Source organism: Arachis hypogaea, chromosome 5 (assembly GCF_003086295.3).
Source record: "Arachis hypogaea cultivar Tifrunner chromosome 5, arahy.Tifrunner.gnm2.J5K5, whole genome shotgun sequence".
Taxonomy (NCBI): Eukaryota; Viridiplantae; Streptophyta; class Magnoliopsida; order Fabales; family Fabaceae; genus Arachis; species Arachis hypogaea.
In genome coordinates this window covers 57923205-57939285 of record NC_092040.1, presented here as the reverse complement: position 1 = coordinate 57939285, position 16081 = coordinate 57923205, and the positions used below count along the sequence as shown (strand labels likewise).

Sequence of the window (16081 nt, the reverse complement as noted above, 5' to 3'; positions counted from 1 at the left end):
AACGGAGGTGGTTGTCAGGCACACGTTCATAGGTGAGAATGATGATGAGTGTCACGGATCATCACATTCATCAAGTTGAAGAACAAGTGATATCTTAGAACAAGAATAAGCCGAATTGAATAGAAGAACAATAGTAATTGCATTAATACTCGAGGTACAGCAGAGCTCCACACCTTAATCTATGGTGTGTAGAAACTCCACCGTTGAAAATACATAAGAACAAGGTCTAGGCATGCCCGAATGGCCAGCCTCCCATGATCTAAGAACTAGACGTCCAAAGATGAAAATACAATAGTAAAAGGTCCTATTTTTAGAGAACTAGTAGCCTAGGGTTTACAAAGATGAGTAAATTACATAAAAATCCACTTCCGGGCCCACTTGTTGTGTGCTTGGGCTGAGCATTGAAGCATTTTCGTGTAGAGACTCTTCTTGGAGTTAAACGCCAGCTTTTGTGCCAGTTTGGGCGTTTAGCTCCCATTCTTGTGCCAGTTCCGGCGTTTCACGCCGGGCAGGTTTGAGCTGATTTGGAACCCCAGTTTGGGCCATCAAATCTCGGGCAAAGTATGGACTATTATATATTGCTAGAAAGCCTAGGATGTCTATTTCCAACGCCATTGAGAGCACGCCAATTGGGCTTCTGTAGCTCTAGAAAATCTACTTCGAGTGCAGGGAGGTCAGAATTTAACAGCATCTGCAGTCCTTTTCAGCCTCTGAATCAGATTTTTGCTCAGGTCCCTCAATTTCAGCCAGAAAATACCTGAAATCACAGAAAAACACACAAACTCATAGTAAAGTCTAGAAAAGTGAATTTTAACTAAAAACTAATAAAAATATAATAAAAACTAACTAAAACATACTAAAACATACTAAAAACAATGCCAAAAAGCGTATAAATTATCCGCTCATCACAACACCAAACTTAAATTGTTGCTTGTCCCCAAGCAACTGAAAATCAAATAAGATAAAAAAAGAGAATATGCAATGAATTCCAAAAACATCTATGAAGATCAGTATTAATTAGATGAGCGGGGCTTTAGCTTTTTGCCTCTGAACAGTTTTGGCATCTCACTTTATCCTTTGAAATTCAGAATGATTGGCTTCTCTAGGAACTCAGAGTCCAGATAGTGTTATTGATTCTCCTAGTTAAGTATGATGATTCTTGAACACAGCTACTTTATGAGTCTTGGCTGTGGCCCAAAGCACTCTGTCTTCCAGTATTACCACCGGATACATCCATGCCACAGACACATAACTGGGTGAACCTTTTCAGATTGTGACTCAGCTTTGCTAGAGTCCCTAATTAGAGGTGTCCAGGGTTCTTAAGCACATTCTTTTTTGCCTTGGATCACAACTTTATTTCTTTTTGGATATTCACTGCTTTTTCTTGCTTCAAGAATCATTTTTATGATTTTTCAGATCATCAGTAATGTTCATACCCTGACCGAGCTCCCCAAACTCGGTAAAGATCATAGAAGGTCCGACCTCATCCCAAGGCCCACGCCTGAGGTCGGACCTCGGACAAATAAGCTAAGAAGGCCCATCAAAAAGGAACGAAGCCCAAAACCTAAAGGCCGAAAAGGCCTAGGAAAGGCGGTTCCACAAAGATAGGGATAAAACTCCCAAAAGATAAGATAAGATAAGAATATCTTATCCAGGGAAGATCACGACCGACTACTATAAATACACTGGAGCACCCAGGTATAACTCATACTCTAATTCTACTCAATATCTGCTTGGACCCATGCTAACTTAAGCATCGGAGTGTCATTGCAGGTACAACCACCAACCACTCCACATATCAAGCTCGGGTCCCTGACCCCCACCTCGGGCCTCACCAAGACGTCCGAGCTACTCGTTTCAGGTAACCCCCGGAACATTGGCGCCGTTGCCGGGGACCCTGGAAGTCATCCCTCTACCATGGCGGACGATCCTCCCAACAATAACCACGCTACATCAGAACAAGAGGAGGAAGTTGACACCGGAGAACGACCGGACAACCCTCTATCACCGCGCACTCCAGGAGGAAACAAACAGAATCACCCAAAGACATCACTCCCAAACAAAAACCTACAAAATCCCGAAAAAGAAAAGAGCTCAGAAATTCTAGAAGCAGTTCGGGCACAGCAAAACCGGCTGAAACAACTCGAAGAGGACATAAAGAAGCAGAAAGAAACTGAACAAGATTTGAGAAGGGAGGCTCGCAAGCGCAGAGAATTAGAAGAAAAAATCCGGAAAATAGAGGCCAACCTGAAAGATCGGACGGACCGCGGTCCCACCCCCGAAGGCAACCATGATCCCTTCACGCAAGAGATCATGAAGGAGAAGGTATCGCGGAACTTTAAGCCACCCGATATGGATCTATACGACGGCACCACCGATCCAAGTCACCACCTCAGCAACTTTAGAAGCAGAATGTACCTAGTCGACGCCTCCGACACGATTCGGTGCAAAGCCTTCCCCACCACTCTCACCAAGTCAGCCATGAAATGGTTCGACAACCTGCCACCAAGATCAATCACCAGCTTCGAAGACCTAACCAAAAAATTCCTAACAAGGTTCTCCATTCAAAAGGACAAAGCAAAACATGCCCCCAGTCTACTCGGGATCAAACAAGGCAACCAGGAAACTCTCCGAGAGTACATGGAACGATTCAACAAAGCCTGCCTGGACATACAACACTTGCCCACAGAAGCGGCCATCATGGGGCTAGCAAACGGCCTAAAAGAAGGACCATTTAGCCAATCCCTATCCAAACGATACCCGACCTCCCTATACGAGGTGCAGGAGCGAGCAGAAAAATATATCAACATGGAGGAAGCCTCCCAGCTAAGAGACTCTTCCAGGAAGGAACCAACCTACCCACTCCGAGATCGAGATCGGGAACAGAAAAAGAAAGAAGAATCCAACTCGGACAAGCCGCGGAAGTACCACAGCTACACCCCCCTCCGAGTCTCCCTGGTAGACGTCTACAGAGAAGTATGCCACACCGAAAAGATCCCACCACCCCGACCTCTAAAACACAAAAGAGCGGGAAGAGATCGGTCCGAATACTGTGAATATCACAAACTCTACGGTCACTCTACCAACGACTGCCACGACCTAAAGAATGTTATAGAAAAGCTGGCCAGAGAAGGAAAACTCGACAGATACATAGCAGAGAAAGGAGAAGAGACCAGGAAGAGAAGGCGGGGAGATAACGAAGATCGGGCCGAACAAACCCCGCGAACCCCGGAGAGGCACATACACATGATAAACGGAGGTTTCGCAGGCGGAGGAACATCCAGATCCTCACGAAAGAGACACCTCAAAGAAGTCTACCATGTCCGAGAAGAAAGTCCCCTGCCCGAGTTACCTACCATCTCATTTACCCGAGAAGATGCTCAAGGGATAATACCCGGGCACGACGATCCAATGGTGGTCACCATTATCCTAGCAAACGCCAACTTACATCGAACCCTAATTGACCAGGGAAGCTCAGCAGATATCCTGTTCAAAGCGGCCTTCGACAAGCTCGGACTTGAAGAAAAAGAGCTAAAGGCCTATCCCACCGACCTATTTGGGCTAGGGGACACCCCGATCCATCCCTTAGGATACATCTCGCTACACACTACCTTTGGAAGAGGCGAGCAATCTAAAACATTAAGCATCGACTACATTATAGTCGACGTTACCTCAGCGTACAACGCCCTCATTGGGCGACCAACCCTAAACAGACTAGCAGCTGTAGTCTCGACCCCACACCTCTGTATGAAGTTCCCTACCGCAAAAGGAATCGCTACCCTAAAAGGCGACCAAAAACTAGCACGGCGATGCTACAACGAAAGCCTGAGCCTAAAAGGGAAAGAGGTCAATACAATAGAACTCGGACGAGTTCAAACCCGAGAAGACCTCCGGCCACAACCAGAGGGAGAAACCGAAAAAATCCAAATCGGGAACACACCTGAAAAAATAACAAACGTAGGAGCGAACCTCGAAGCAGGCCTAAAAGAGGAACTCATAACCCTCTTAAAAGAGAATTCCGACCTCTTCGCCTGGAAAGCCTCCGACATGCCAGGCATAAGCCCCGACCTGATGTGCCATAAGCTATCAGTATACCCGGGGTCCAGACCTGTCCAACAAAGACGCCGGAAACTCGGGCCTGAGCGCGTGCAAGCAATAGAAGAACAAGTACAAGCATTACTAGATGCAGGGTTCATTCGAGAAGTAAAATACCCCCTATGGCTCGCAAACGTGGTCCTGGTAAAAAAGCCCAACGGAAAATGGAGGATGTGCGTCGATTACACGGATCTCAACAAAGCCTGCCCCAAGGACCCATATCCACTACCAAACATCGACGCCTTAGTAGACGCAGCCTCAGGCCATAGATATCTCTCCTTCATGGACGCATACTCGGGATACAATCAAATCCCGATGTACGGACCCGACCAAGAAAAGACCTCGTTCATAACCCCAAGGGCAAACTACTGCTACGTAGTAATGCCCTTCGGGCTGAAGAACGCAGGGGCAACCCACCAAAGGCTAATGAACAAAGTGTTCTCAGAGCACATCGGACTACAACTAGAGGTGTACGTCGACGACATGCTGGTAAAGACACAAGAAGACGGAAACTTGCTGACCGACCTCACCAGTGTCTTCGGCACCCTCAGAAAACACAACATGAGACTCAACCCGACAAAGTGCACCTTCGCCGCAGAAGCCGGAAAATTCTTAGGCTTCATGTTAACTCAAAGGGGCATCGAAGCAAACTCGGACAAATGCCAAGCGATACTCAATATGAAAAGCCCGACCTGTGTCAAAGAAGTACAACAGCTGAATGGAAGGCTGGCCGCCCTATCAAGATTTTTGGCAGGATCAGCGATAAAATCACTACCTCTCTACTCACTCCTAAAGAAAGGGAAACCCTTCTCATGGACCCCGGAGTGCGAAAAAGCCTTTCAAGAATTCAAGGAATTCCTCGGGCAGCCACCAATCCTAACCCGACCTTTAAAAGGGGAAGAGCTCGTATTATACCTCTCGGTCGGACATCGGGCAGTCGCTTCAGCATTAATACGGGAAAATGACCAAGGACAACACCCCGTATACTTTGTGAGCAAGGCACTGCAAGGGGCCGAATTAAACTATCAGAAAATAGAAAAATTCGCCTACGCCCTAATATTCACAGCTCGGAGGCTCCGTCCCTACTTTCAAGCCCATACCATCAAAGTCCGGACAAACCAACCCATGAGACACATCCTGCAAAAAACAGACCTGGCAGGACGAATACTACAATGGGCGGTGGAACTGTCCGGGATCGACCTCCACTATGAAGCCCGGACTGCCATAAAATCTCAGTACCTAGCCGACTTCATCGCAGAATATACTGAGACCCCTGGAACCCCACTCTCGTGGAATCTGTATGTCGACGGGTCCTCAAACAAAACAGGAAGCGGAGCCGGGGTTATACTCGAAAGCGACCAAGGAACGCGGATAGAACTATCCCTAAAATTCGAGTTCCAGGCCTCGAACAACCAAGCCGAATACGAGGCCCTACTAGCAGGTCTAAAGCTAGCCGAAGAGGTCGGAGCCCAGAGAATCACGATCTTCAGCGACTCCCAGGTCGTCACATCTCAAGTAAATGGAAGCTACCAGGCCAAAGACCCAACTATGAAAAAATACCTGGATCAAACACAGGCACAATTACGCCACTTTTCAGAAATACAAATCCAGCACATACCTCGGGAACAAAACGCCCGGGCAGACGCCCTCTCAAAGCTCGCCAGCACCAAGCCCGGAGGCAACAACAGAAGTCTCCTCCGGGAAACTTTACAATCCCCCTCCGTGCTAAGAGAGGAAGAAACGCTGAATATATCCAACCAATAGCAAGGATGGATGACCCCCATACTCAGCTACCTGAAGTCGGGAACTCTTCCCGCCGAAAGAAAGGGAGCTAAAAGACTCACGAAAGATGCCCAAAATTATACACTAATTCACGGTGTATTATACAGAAGAGGATTCACAAATCCCCTCCTTCGGTGCGTCCCGACCTCAGAAACAAAGAACGTCCTCGAAGAAGTCCGCGGAGGCATGTGTGGGAACCATCTCGGAGCTCGGGCATTATCTAAAAAGGTAGTCCGAGCCGGCTTCTACTGGCCGACCTTGCAGAAAGACGCAACGGAATTCGTGAAAATATGCCCCCCTGCCAAAAACACGCCAATTTCCACAAGGCACCACCAGAAGACCTTATCAGCATCACCGCACCATGGCCCTTCGCAAAATGGGGACTTGACCTACTTGGCCCGTTCCCGCAAGGACCGGGGCAAGTCAAATACCTCATAGTAGGGGTCGACTACTTTACAAAGTGGATCGAAGCCGAGCCCTTAGCCACCATTACGGCTCAGAAAAGCCGCAAATTCCTATACAAAAACATTGTCACAAGGTTCGGAGTCCCCTACTCCATCACAACAGACAATGGAACACAGTTCACGGACACAAGTTTTCAGAACTTGGTGGCCGAACTAAAAATCAAACAGCAATTCACATCAGTCGAACACCCACAAGCCAATGGACAAGCAGAAGCTGCAAATAAAGTCATCTTGGCCGGATTAAAACGAAGACTCCAAGAGGCCAAAGGGGCATGGGCCGAAGAACTCCCCCAGGTACTATGGGCATATCGGACAACCCCGCACTCTACAACGGGAGAATCCCCGTTCCGACTAGCCTACGGGATGGAGGCAATGATTCCTATCGAAATAGATGAAGGGTCGCCCAGAGTCATCTTCTACAACGAAGGAGGCAACCCACAGGCACAAAGGGAAGAACTCGACCTCCTCCCCGAGGTCCGAGAAAGAGCCCGAATCCGAGAAGAAGCCTTAAAACGGCGAACGGCCCTCAGATACAATCAAAAGGTAATAAAGCGAAGTTTCTCCATTCACGACCTGATTCTAATCCGAAATGACATCGGAACACAAAAGTCGGGAGAAGGAAAGCTAGCCGCAAATTGGAAAGGACCCTACAAGGTAACAGAAGTCTTAGGGACAGGCTACTACAAAATATCCGATCTAGAAGGCAATGAGCTGCCCAGGGCCTGGCACGCCTGTAATCTAAGACGGTACTACAGCTAGAAAAACCTAACCCGAGGTGTACTCTTTTTCCCTACAAGGGTTTTTTAATGAGACACCCGGCTAAGTAAGATACCCGACCTAGTCAAAGGGTAAACAGTTTGTAAATATTCCTTCTTTTTTAATACTAATCAAATTTCTCTATTTTCTCTTCCTCATGATGAAGCAAATCCTAGAAAGTACCCCACCAAGGCGCATTAATTTATGCTCGGCAAAACGCAAAAAATCATTTGCCAAGAGACCATACAAGGTCGGCAAAGATGAAGCGACGAGGTTCAAATTAATGTGAGAAGTTATAAAGTAACTCTGAAATGGCTCGAAAAGCCAAATGAAAAAGAGGTTACAAAAATAACTTAAAAAGGCCGACCAAACGACGAAGTCGGACCCGACAAAGGAAAAGTTATAAAGTAACTCTGAAATGGCTCGAAAAAGCCAAATAAAAGAGATTGCAGAAATAACTCAAAAGGGCCGACCAACGACAAAATCGGACCTAACAAAAAGGAGGTACTCGAGCACCCGATGTCCGAGAAAAAGCTCGGACCCAAGAAAGAAGCCTCAAAACGGCAAGAACCAAGATTTCGAAAAACGCTTACTAAAAAGTTGCTTTACAAAAGCAACTAAAAAGTACAAGCGAAAAGAACGAAATCAGAAGAAGTTTCAAAACGCTAGCTAAAAAGTTGTTATCCGAAAACAACTAAAAAGCACAAAAGCGGAAACAAAAAGTCAAAACGCTAGCTAAAAAGTTGTTATCCGAAAACAACTAAAAAGCACAAAAGCGGAAACAAAAAGTCAAAACGCTAGCTAAAAAGTTGTTACCTGAAAACAACTAAAAAGCACAAAAGCGGAAACAAAAGGTCAAAACGCGAACAAAAACACCGCATAATAAGCTAAAAAAGTTACTAAAAAGTAGCTAAAAGCAAAAGGTGTTCAAAGCGTTCAACAGAAACCATCCAAAAGACAAAAGAGCCCACAGGCCGGGCACAAAACCAGAATAAAAAGATTACAGAGGATCAAAGTCCTTCCCAGACTCCACATCAACAGAAGGCTGCGGAGCAAACATAGAAATCGGGACAGCATCGACGGCAATGTCCTCTCGATTCGAAACCCCCACACCAGATCCATCCCCGACCAAGGGGGAAGTCGGGTTCTCAACCGGAACTTTGGGGTCGGACATCGGGACCTCATCCTCAGTAGGAGCAGGAACAATCTGGCCATCCACAACGACGTTATCCGTACTGAACAAGCTCAAATCTAGGTCGGGAGCAAGAACTCGGACCTGAGCCTTCAAATTCTCGAACATGGCATTCATGCCCTTGGCCACATGACCTTCCAGCTCGTAAAACTTGTCCTGCGCGGATTGCAACTCCTCCCTTGTCTCCACAAGCTCGGTATATAGCTTGGTATAATTCTCCGTAGCCGCCTTCGCCATCTCCTCAGATGTCTTCGCTGCCGCCACAGCCGCGGTAGCTTTAGTTTTCTCTTTCTCCAAGGAGGCCTCCAGCTCAGCAATCCGGGCAGCCTTCAGTTGACTAATCTTATCAAGCTCGGACTGAGCCTTCTCAAGTCGGGAGCTGGTCGCACCAATGGGGGACTTCTTGAACTCCCGGGCAATAGCGGCATGAAGACTGGCCATCCGGACACAGCTCCGCGCCATATACTGAAAATGATGCTCCATAGACGCATCATCAGTAGAAATAAAGGTCTGAGGAAAGATATGCTGCTCAATCCAACCTAGAGCATCAAAGTCCTTATCATTGAAACTGGCAAGCTCCTGAGAGGTCTTCTGCTTCTTAGGAGGAGGACCCGAGAACGGAGGAGGAGAAGAAGTAGCAGAGGTCGGAGGATCCTGGCTTACAGCTCGGAACTGAGGAGTCGGAATAGTCTTCGACCGAGTCTGAACACCCACGGTAGTCTTCTGCGGAGAGGATCGGACAGAAGCATCCCCGGCCTCGAGATTTCGAGCAGCCACCGACTTCTTCGTCCGACGAAGAAATTTCATGGAATCCGCCTGAGAAGACATCTCTGCAAGAAATAAAAGGGATTACCACAACAGAAATTCCACCAAAAATAAAGCAAAACACAAAGGAAAGGTCGGAATCTCAAAGAGGTCGGGAACTACCTAACTCGGAACGGAGAAGGCTTGGATCTCCCAACATTTTCTTCGTGTCCAAGTGAGGTGCCCGACCCCATAAACTGCTTACCACACCCACAAAAGCCTGCTCCACCTCATCTAGACTCTCAAACGTATACTTAACAGACACTACATTCTCCTGCCAACAAAGAGGAAAAGAAGGCTCCCCACTCTCATCTAGAAAGAAAGGTCGGACGTCCCCAGTAGCCCGGACCTTGAAATAATAGTTCTTAAAATCGTGAAAAGACTCATCATACAGGGTACAGAACTTCCTCCCCTGGTTTGCCCTAAAAGAGACCCAAGACACCTTCCCCCCACCCGAACCCGGCTTCGTCAACACAAACAAATAGGAAAAAAGAGAAATAGAGGGAGGGACACCCAAAAACTGGCACAAAAGTTGGAACAGCTTTAAAAATGCCCAGGAATTTGGATGGAGCTGCGTAGGGGCAAGGTTACAGGACCACAACACCTCGGACTCCAGGTCGGTAAAAGGAAGTCGGACACCCAGCTTAGAGAAAAAACAATCATAGGCGTAAAAGAAGAGCTTCTCGGAACTGTCTAAAGGCGGGAAGCAAACTCTCTCCTCGGAATCCGGGGCTACTAACTCATAATCCCTCTCAGACTCCCTATCCTCACATATGCTACATTGCCTACGAAACCTAGCTAAATACTCAGAATCTACCACGGAAGGGACTCTTAAAGGAACAGGATCTACCCAACCAAGACCACTCGGAATCTTGGTCGACATTGCTTGAAGAACCTTTCGAGACATAAAAATCTTGCCTACAAAGAAGAATACAACAGCAAGGCAAAAATCACATAAAGGCAGACAGCAAAAACCCATTCAGCAAAACGAGAAAACAAAGTTCTTTTAGAAAGAAAATGCAGCAACCCGAAAATAAAGTACCAAAAGAAAAGAGCCCCCCCCCCACATACAAGCAACCAAAGCGATGGCGGCGCCTCTTTTCGGGGCAACCCAGGCATAGAAGAAAAAGAAAACAGAAGCATATATGCGCAAAGAAAATGAAGACAAGAACAAACCTGGAAGAAAGGAAGAAGACGACGAGCTCCGATGCAAGGAAAACGGAAACGGCGGCGAGGAGGAAACCCCGGAAAAACGCACAGAAAGAATCGGAGAAGAAGAACAAAGAAGGAGCGGCGCTCGAAGGAGAGATGGCGAAAACTCAGAAAAAATGGAAAGGGAACAGAATAAACGAAGAAAATGAGGAAAGGGGCAAATAAATAATGCCTTCACAGAGCCCGAACGGAAATCGAGGAGAAACGGTAACAAGCAATAAATGCTGAAACGGCCATTTTCAAAATTTGAAAAAACTACTATGCCCGAGCTCAACCTCTCAAAAAGGACGAACTCGGGCAGGGGCACTGTTCATACCCTGACCGAGCTCCCCAAACTCGGTAAAGATCATAGAAGGTCCGACCTCATCCCAAGGCCCACGCCTGAGGTCGGACCTCGGACAAATAAGCTAAGAAGGCCCATCAAAAAGGAACGAAGCCCAAAACCTAAAGGCCGAAAAGGCCTAGGAAAGGCGGTTCCACAAAGATAGGGATAAAACTCCCAAAAGATAAGATAAGATAAGAATATCTTATCCAGGGAAGATCACGACCGACTACTATAAATACACTGGAGCACCCAGGTATAACTCATACTCTAATTCTACTCAATATCTGCTTGGACCCATGCTAACTTAAGCATCGGAGTGTCATTGCAGGTACAACCACCAACCACTCCACATATCAAGCTCGGGTCCCTGACCCCCACCTCGGGCCTCACCAAGACGTCCGAGCTACTCGTTTCAGGTAACCCCCGGAACAAGTAACATGTCTCCTTTTTCATCATTCTTTCAAGAGCCAACATTCATGAACAACAAATTCAAAAGACATATGCACTGTTTAAGCATACATTCAGAAATCAAAAGTATTGCCACCACATCAATATAATTAATCTGTTATAAAATTCAAAATTCATGCAATTCTTCTCTTTTTCAATTAAGAACATTTTTCATTTAAGAAAGGTGATGGATTCATAGGACATTCATAACTTTAAGGCATAGACACTAAGACACTAATGATCATAAGACATAAGCATGAAAATTTCGAAAAACAGGAAAATAAGGAACAAGGAAGTTAAAGAACGGGTCCACCTTAGTGATGGCGGCTTGTTCTTCCTCTTGAAGATCTTATGGAGTGCTTTAGCTCCTCAATGTCTCTTCCTTGCCTTTGTTGCTCCTCTCTCATGATTCTTTGATCTTCTCTAATTTCATGGAGGAGGATGGAATGTTCTTGGTGCTCCACCCTTAGTTGTCCCATGTTGGAACTCAATTCTCCTAGGGAGGTATTGATTTGCTCCCAATAGTTTTGAGGAGGAAAGTGCATCCCTTGAGGCATCTCAGGAATTTCATGATGAGTGGGGTCTCTTGTTTGCTCCATCCTTTTCTTAGTGATGGGCTTGTCCTCATCAATAAGGGTGTCTCCCTCTATGTCAACTCCAACTGAATAACAGAGGTGACAAATGAGATGAGGAAAGGCTAACCTTGCCAAGGTAGAGGACTTGTCTGCCACCTTATAAAGTTCTTGGGATATGACCTCATGAACTTTTACTTCCTCTCCAATCATGATGCTATGAATCATGATGGCGCTGTCTATAGTAACTTCGGACCGGTTGCTAGTCAAAATGATTGAGCGTTGGATAAACTCCAACCATCCTCTAGCTACGAGCTTGAGGTCATGCCTTCTCAATTGAACCGGCTTTCCTCTTGAATCTCTCTTCCATTGAGCGCCCTCTTCACAAATGTCTATGAGGACTTGGTCCAACCTTTGATCAAAGTTGACCCTTCTAGTGTAAGGGTGTTCATCTCCTTGCATCATGGGCAAGTTGAATGCCAACCTTACATTTTCCGGACTAAAATCCAGGTATTTCCTCCGAACCATTGTAAGCCAATTCTTTGGGTCCGGGTTCACACTTTGATCATGGTTCTTGGTGATCCATGCATTAGCATAGAACTCTTGAACCATTAAGATTTCGACTTGTTGAATGGGGTTAGTAAGAACTTTCCAACCTCTTCTTTGGATCTCATGTCGGATCTCCTGATATTCACTCTTTTTGAGTTTGAAAGGGACCTCGGGGATCACTTTCTTCATGGCCACAACTTCATAGAAGTGGTCTTGATGCACCCTTGAGATGAATCTCTCCATCTCCCATGACTCGGAGGTGGAAGCTTTTGCCTTCCCTTTCCTCTTTCTAAAGGTTTTTCCGGCCTTAGGTGCCATAAATGGTTATGGAAAAACAAAAAGTAATGCTTTTACCACACCAAACTTAGAAGGTTTGCTCGTCCTCGAGCAAAAGAAGAAAGAAGAGAGTAGAAGAAGAAGAAATAGAGGAGATGGAGGTGGCTTTGTGGTTCGGCCAAAGGGGGAGAAGTAGTGTTTACGTTGTGTGAAAATGAAGGGGTGAATATGGGTTTATATAGGAGTGGAGAGGGGGTGTATGGTTCGGCCATAATGGGTGGGTTTGGGAGGGAAAGTGGTTTGAATTTGAATAGTGAGGTAGGTGGGGTTTTATGAAGGATGGATGTGAGTGGTGAAGAGAATAGTGGGATTTGATAGGTAAGGGTTCTTTGGGGAAGAGGTATTGAGGTGATTGGTGAATGGGTGAAGAAGAGAGAGAGTGGTGGGGTAGGTGGGGATCCTGTGGGGTCCACAGATCCTGAGGTGTCAAGGAAAAGTCATCCCTGTACCAAGTGGCGAGCAAAAATGCTCTTTATGCCAATTCTGGCGTTAAACGTCGGGCTGGTGCCCATTTCCAGCGTTTAACGCTAGCTCTTTGCCCTTTCCTGGCATTTAACGCCAGTCTGGTGCCCCTTTCTGGCGTTAAACGCCCAGAATGGTGCCAGACTGGGTGTTAAATGCCCAATTGCTGCTCTTACTGGCGTTTAAACGCCAGCAAGGTTTTCCTCCAGGGTGTGCTGTTTTTCTTTCTGTTTTTCATTCTGTTTTTGCTTTTTCAATTGATTTTGTGACTTTCCATGATCATCAACCTACAAAAAACATAAAATAACAAAGGAAAATAGATAAATATAACATTGAGTTGCCTCCCAACAAGCGCTTCATTAATGTTAGTAGCTTGACAGTGGGCTCTCATAGAGCCTCACAGATGCTCAGAGCAATGTTGGAACCTCCCAACACCAAATTAGAGTTTGAATGTGGGGGTTCAACACCAAACTTAGAATTTGGTTGTGGCCTCCCAACACCAAACTTAGAGTTTAACTGTAGGGGCTCTGTTTGGCTCTGTTTTGAGAGAAGCTCTTCATACTTCCTCTCCATGGTTACAGAGGGATATCTTTGAGCCTTAAACACAAGGGATTCTTCATTCACTTGAATGATCAATTTTCCTCTGTCAACATCAATCACAGCCTTTGCTGTGGCTAGGAAGGGTCTGCCAAGGATGATGGATTCATCCATGCACTTCCCAGTCTCTAGGACTATGAAATCAGCAGGGATGTAATGGTCTTCAACTTTTACCAGAACATCCTCTACAAGTCCATAAGCTTGTTTTCTTGAATTGTCTGCCATCTCTAATGAGATTCTTGCAGCTTGTACCTCAAAGATCCCTAGCTTCTCCATTACAGAGAGAGGCATGAGGTTTATGCTTGACCCTACGTCACACAGAGCCTTCTTGAAGGTCATGGTGCCTACTGTACAAGGTATTGAGAACTTCCCATGATCCTGTCTCTTTTGAGGTAGTTTCTGCCTAGACAAGTCATCCAATTCTTTGGTGAGCAAAGGGGGTTCATCCTCCCAAGTCTCATTACCAAATAGCTTGTCATTTAGCTTCATGATTGCTCCAAGGTATTTAGCAACTTGCTCTTCAGTGACATATTCATCCTCTTCAGAGGAGGAATACTTATCAGAGCTCATGAATGGCAGAAGTAAATCCAATGGAATCTCTATGGTCTCAGTGTGAGCCTCAGATTCGCATGGTTCCTCATTCGGGAACTCATTGAAGGCCAGTGAACATCCATTGAGGCCTTCCTCAGTTACGCTCACTGCCTCTTCCTCCTCTCCAAATCCGGACATGTAGGTCATGTTAATGGCCTTGCACTCTCCTTTTGGATTCTCTTCTGTATTGCTTGGAAGAGTGCTAGGAGGGAGTTCAGTAATTTTCTTACTCAGCTGACCCACTTGTGCCTCCAAGTTTCTAATGGAGGACCTTGTTTTAGTCATGAAACTTTGAGTGGTTTTGATTAGATCAGAGACCATGGTTGCTAAGTCAGAGTGGCTCTGCTTAGAATTCTCTGTCTGTTGCTGAGAAGATGATGGAAAAGGCTTGCCATTGCTAATCCTATTTCTTTCACCATTATTGTTGTTGAAACCTTGTTGAGGTCTCTGTTGATCCTTCCATGAGAGATTTGGATGATTTCTCCATGAAGGATTATAGGTGTTTCCATAGGGTTCTCCCATGTAATTCACCTCTTCCATTGAAGGGTTCTCAGGATCATAGGCTTCTTCTTCAGATGAAGCGTCCTTAGTACTGCCTGGTGCAGCTTGCATTCCAGACAGACTTTGAGAAATCATATTGACTTGCTGAGTCAATATTTTGTTCTGAGCCGATATGGCATTCAGAGTATCAATCTCAAGAACTCCTTTCTTCTGATTCGTCCCATTGTTCACAGGATTCCTTTCAGAAGTGTACATGAATTGGTTATTTGCAACCATTTCAATCAGTTCTTGAGCTTCTGGAGGCGTCTTCTTCAGATGAAGAGATCCTCCAGCAGAACTATCCAATGACATCTTGGACAGTTCAGACAGACCATCATAGAAGATACCTATGATGCTCCATTCAGAAAGCATGCCAGAAGGACACTTTCTGATCAATTGTTTGTATCTTTCCCAAGCTTCATAGAGGGATTCACCTTCCTTCTGTCTGAAGGTTTGGACTTCCACTCTAAGCTTACTCAATTTTTAAGGTGGAAAGAACTTTGCCAAGAAGGCATTGACTAGCTTTTCCCAAGAGTTCAGGCTTTCTTTAGGTTGTGAGTCTAACCATATCCTAGCTCTGTCTCTTACAGCAAAAGGGAATAGCATAAGTCTGTAGACCTCAGGGTCAAACCCATTGGTCTTGACAGTGTCATAGATTTGCAAGAATTCAGCTAAAAACTGATGAGGATCTTCCAATGGAAGTCCATGAAACTTGCAATTCTGTTGCATTAGAGAAACTAATTGAGGCTTAAGCTCAAAGTTGTTTGCTCCAATGGCAGGGATAGAGATGCATCTCCCATAGAAGTCGGGAGTAGGTGCAGTAAAGTCACCCAGCACCTTCCTTGCATTGTTGGCATTGTTGTTGTTTTCGGCTGCCATGTCTTCTTCTTTGAAGATTTCTGTTAGGTCCTCTACAGAGAATTGTGCTTTAGCTTCTCTTAGCTTTTGCTTCAAGATCCTTTCAGGTTCAGGGTCAGCCTCAACAATAATGCTTTTGTCTTTGCTCCTACTCATATGAAAGAGAAGAGAACAAGAAAATATGGAATCCTCTATGTCACAGTATAGAGATTCCTTGAGGTGTCAGAGGAAAAGAAAAATAGAAGGAAGAGGTAGAATAATTCGAACATAGAAAGATAGAGTTCGAATTGTGCATTGAGGAGGAGTGTTAGTTCATAAATAGAAGAATGTGAGAAGAGGGGAAGAATTTTCGAAAATAAATTAAAAAGATTTTAAAAATATTTTGAAAAATACTAATTGATTTTCGAAAACTAAGAGTGGAAAAGAAATCAAGTGATTTTTGAAAAAGATTTTGAAATAAGAAATTAAAAAGATATGATTGAAAACTATTTTGAAAAAG

General features: G+C 45.4%; 1 non-coding gene across 1 annotated transcript; it reads left to right on the top strand.

The window, feature by feature from the left end:
- The first annotated feature begins 15094 nt into the window (after positions 1-15094).
- LOC112804768 (small nucleolar RNA R71) lies at positions 15095-15198 on the top strand. Its single transcript, XR_003203384.1, has one exon. It is a non-coding gene; the product is annotated as a small nucleolar RNA R71 (small nucleolar RNA).
- The last annotated feature ends 883 nt before the right edge of the window (positions 15199-16081 follow it).